The following is a 5226-nucleotide window of genomic DNA, read 5'->3' on the forward strand; positions in this document are numbered from 1 at the left end:
CATGTGGCTGCGCCATATAGCCCTCTGGATGCTGCCGCCCTCTGCCTGCTGGATGTACTCGCTCTTCTGCAGAAGCGCCTTGTCTTTCTTCAGATGATTAGGCTGATGTGTCTGTGAACTGGTTTCCATTTTTTATTCTGTTTTTTTTTTTTATGATGAACTTGTAATCTTACATTGCACAGTGAAAGGAATTGTAGGAATAATTTGGAATAGTTCTGTAGTTCGGAGGATATAGAGGTGTTTCATGGATGGGCAGATGGTATGAAGGAAAATATATATATATATATATATTTTTTTTTATGATGAACTTGTAATCTTACATTGCACAGTGAAAGGAATTGTAGGAATAATTTTGAATAGTTCTGTAGTTCGGAGGGTATAGAGATATTTCACGGGTAAGCAAATGGTATGAAGGAAAATATCTTGGAAATTATTGATCACCTACGTCATAGGAGACACAGCATATTGAAGAAGAAGAAGAAGAAGAAGAAGAAGAAGAAGAAGAAGAAGAAGAAGAAGAAAAGGTAATGTCTCAGTAATAGTAATGACTCGTGTTTAAAATGTAAATTATTCTCGGGCATTAGATATCATAACTTAAATAAGAGAAAAATAGAAAAATGCTCGCATTTAAAGCTTTAATTATTCTTGGAAATTAAATATAACCCAAATAAGAGAAATATAGAAGGATAATTAGTAGTTTATTGGGAAATATACTTAACGCTAAGATTATTGGACTTATTCTCCAGTATTTAATATGAATTAAATAAGTGAAAAATAGAAAAATACTCGCATTTAAAATTTTAATTATTCTTGGAAATTAAATGCAACTTAACTAAGAGAAAAATAGAAATTAAATATAACTTAACTAAGAGAAAAATAGAAGGATAATTAGTAGTTTATTGGGAAATATACTTTATGCTAAGATTATTGGGCTTATGCCATTTGCTGTGTTTAAACAAAATCGCTTTATAGTGAAATGATGCAGGTTTTTGTCATAGGGATTTCTAATGAGTTTGAACAACCAGCAAAGTGTTTGATTATTGATGTCTGTTGAAGCTAATTGCAGTGCCAGATAAAGCTTAATTGTCAACTGAAAATGTTAATAGGATATTGGCTGCCAATTGAATACCAATTTTTCGAAAGTTGTGTTTTCAATCAGAAACTTTATGCGAATTTTCCCTGTAATTAGGAATGATTATGCAAATAAAAAAAGTAACAAGATTAAGATTTCTTACTTCTGCAGTAACAGTATTGATTTTCTTTTATACTTTTTTTTTACACTAGAATACTAATTAATAACTTAATGATTTTTTTTTAAAATTAGACTAACTACCTATAGTCAATTCTTTTTAGTGAGGCAGACTATACTCTATTTTTTTTAATGAGACGCATTTGCACCGACTCGCAGCGGTGCCCTTTTAGCTCGGAAAAGTTTCTTGATCGCTGATTGGTTAGAATGATCTTGTTCAACCAATCAACGGTCAGGAAAATTTTACAAGCTAAAAGGGCACTGCTGCATTTGCACCGACTCGCAGCGGTGCCCTTTTAACTCGGAAAAGTTTCCTGATCGTTGATTGATTGAACAAAATAATTCCAACCAATCAGCGATCAGGAAACTTTTCCGAGCTAAAAAGGGCACCGCTGCTAGTTGGTGCAAATGCAGCGGTGCCCTTTTAGCTTGGAAAAGTTTCCTGATCGTTGATTGGTTGAACAAGATAATTCTAACCAATCAGCGATCAGGAAACTATTCCGAGCTAAAGGGGCACCGCTGCGAGTCTGTGCAAATGCGTCTCATTAAGAAAAATTGAGTATAGTTAGCATGATTAATTAATGGCTTTATAATGGAAATTTTCTTATGTAATTTGATTACCAACTAATTGGTTAAGTGAAATTCAATTTGGAACAATACCGGATTATGATTTATAATGGAAAGTCTATTATTAAATCTTTTAACCCTCTATATATTTTATTATTGTTGCTACATTTAGTGTTTGGTTATTAACTGTTTTAATAGGCTCCACAAGGCTCTAGAAGATTTGGAAGACCCAGGCCTACATGGCTGATGACTATGAATTGTGAAGCGAGAGATGATGAATGGAGAAGTATTGATTTAAAAGCTCAAGATAGAGACGATTGGCGAAATCTAACCGAGGCCCTTTGCGTCAATAGGCGTAGGAGGAGATGATGATGATGATGATGATGATGATGGTGATGGTGATGATGATGATGATGATGATGAGGTACAGTGAAGCTTATGTCAAAGATAAGAATTACTATTAATCTACTCTGTTGGGATTTAATGGTTGATAAAAGGCTATTATCCAATTAATTTCTTCTTTGATTTAAATACAAGCTAATAACTGACTGGAAATATAATGAATGGGTATGATGAGTTTTAATTAATTAGTAGTTTAAATTAATTAAGTACTTACTTCCATTCCCCTGATTATTGTTCAAAATCTGATAATATGTTTAATTTATTTAAAGAAATTCACCACTTGATTAGAAAAGATCAGTAACTAGAGGGGCACTCAGTAGTGCACAGACCTCCGCCACAGCAGCTTAACTCTCGACCTTTTGCTCTATCTTGACCTTGACCTTCGATCTTAACGTGTATTACTTGGCGTGGATTTTCTCACACTCGAAATATGAACCAAGTTCGAAGTCTCTGTGACAACGCTGTCCAGACTTATGGCTGATTACGTGAATTGGACATTTTGCTTGACCGTGACCTTGACCTTTGACCTTGACCTTCCAAAATTTAATCGTTTCCAGCTTTTTACATTACAGTTAATCCCTGGAAGTTTCATTAATCTACGATTAAAATTGTGGCCACAAAGCTGTTCAAAAACAAATACAAACACACAAACAGGGGGTAAAACATAACCTTCCAACTTCGTTGGCGGAGGTATTAAGTGAAACAATTAATTAGTTAAAATGAAAATATTGACGACAAATGAAGACCTGGTTAATGGCCGGTAGAAATTATTAGAATCTCGAAAGTGATTTACATTTCAACCTATTTCCTGTATGGTTAGCCCTAGCCCTTTGTGAATGAAAGGTTAGCTTACGATTGGTTAAATTATCAATACTTTTTTCAATGTTTTTTTTTTTTTTTTTTTTTTTTTTTTTTTTTTGTGGTTACTCAAAGTTGTAAAAAAAAACATAAAAGTATTAATATTTGATGTAGTCCAGATTAATATTTTATTAAGATACTTAGTAAGTCTCAAAATATTTTTTCTTCTGAATTCTTTGTTAATGAATAGATAATTAATATTTGATTAATCATTGCGTTTTGATTAGTACATTCTTCGATAAGATTCTGATTAATGATTGGGCAAAGATTACCTGGGGCCAAATTACTAATCTCAGAAGTAGTTTTGGGCAAAGATTGGTCAAGTTAATTCGCAAATCAATTGTTATTTGTATTTTTTTTTACTTGTCTTTGATAATTTTTAATGGTCAGATAATTATGTCCCAAATTAAAGTTATTTAAGGGATATATTACACTGTTAAAAAGGCCGTAATTTTAATCGGAAATTCTTCGTAAAAAATATACTGCTCTCAGCCGTATTTCAATAAAATAGAGGCGACCGTAATTTTTACCCTACTTTGTTATTACTTTTTATGGATTAGTGACCGTGATATTATCACTCCTTAACGTCAATATATCCGTTTTTAAAACGCCAAATACATTGGCAACATTTATTCCAAGAATTTTTTATTAATTTATTTTTTTTTATCTTTTTATGGCAAATCTTAAATAGTGGAGGTTTCTGTCTCTCGAAAGAAAGAAGGGTATATATCAAGTAGCGGTTTCACACTAAATATCCGTGATATGAAGAGCTTGTTGTACGTAACGAGTAAGATAGTCAGTGGTTAACAAACTTCAAGTTTAGTTTTACCGTCTTCCAACCCCGGGTGGTATTTAACGTCAGTATTATAAATATGATTGGAAAATCACTGATAGTTTTATTTTCTTTGGGGGGGGGGGTAAAAAAAAATTCGTTTTATGTGAATTATTAAAGACGTTGAATCAAAATTTCTTATATTGAATATATTCCGCATAATTACGTTATGAAAAATTTAGAATTAAAATACATTTTGAATATATATTTCGTGGCAAAGATACATTTCACAAATATGCATTTCAGTGACCTGCAATATGTAATGAAAATCCTTTTTTTTTTTTTTTTTTTTAAATTTAGAGTTAAACATCTCTTTGTATGAAATTAATCTGTAAATGCAATAGAGAATATGTTTACCATCAAATGGTAGATGTTTTATTGCAGTAATCAAAAAGTTATACAAAAAAAAAAAAAAAAAATATAAAGCGATGGTATGAAATTAATTTTTTGTTTCTGCATATTGAAACGTTATTCCAAAAACAAGGTAAGCTGGTTTCAAAATATTTTGATAAAAGTGAAAATATGAAAATCATTGGTCTAGATTTTTTCCCCTAATGATAATTTTTTGTCATAAGGTTTTAATCTTATAAACTGACTGAAAAATAAATTGTCATAATATCCTTTACTAGAATCAATAAACTCCTTTTCAAATTTTGACTCTAAAGAGCATTTGAATTTCCACCCCCGCCCCCATAAATGGAAAGGAGCTTACTGGACGAAATACACCGAAGACATGATTGATTTTGATGACCCTAATTATTCTAACTCCTGTTTCGAACATCATAACAATCAATCAATCAAGTAACACAATCAGTCCGGAATCATTGGCAACCTTTAATAATAATCTCAAATCCTCAGTCATAGATTGATGACAACGGGACCTCAACCCTTTAATAATGAATTGAATCATTTTGATAAAGAACAATGGGTAATTAGAAATAAGGGAATCACTCAATCCTTCAATCAGCTCATTGATTCAACCCTCAATCAATGTCTAAAATCATCAATCAGATGATAAAAGTTAGTGTCAATCAGTATTTTCCCAATCAATAATTAAACGAAGATCGCACTTCGGACCACAGCAGTTAATGGTATACGACCAATCAATCATTGTTAACAAGTTGCATAATTATCGCAGTGACGCGAGATACTACCACTGACAGAGTTAGAATTTCCAGTGGACCCAGGGAAAGGGAGGAGGAGGAGAGGGAGGAGGAGGAGATGGAGGAGGAGGATGGAAGATGTAGAGACTGATGATTATGACAGGGAGAAGAGTACACCATTGCTACCACTGACAGAGCTAGAATTTCCAGTGGAC

General features: G+C 32.5%; 1 pseudogene; it reads left to right on the forward strand.

Moving 5' to 3' along the window:
* The window catches only part of LOC137653044 (uncharacterized), a 61810-nt pseudogene extending 61591 nt beyond the window's left edge, over window positions 1–219 (forward strand).
* Window positions 220–5226: the final 5007 nt, after the last annotated feature.

The sequence above is a fragment of the Palaemon carinicauda genome, chromosome 14 (assembly GCF_036898095.1).
Source record: "Palaemon carinicauda isolate YSFRI2023 chromosome 14, ASM3689809v2, whole genome shotgun sequence".
NCBI classification, from domain to species: domain Eukaryota; kingdom Metazoa; phylum Arthropoda; class Malacostraca; order Decapoda; family Palaemonidae; genus Palaemon; species Palaemon carinicauda.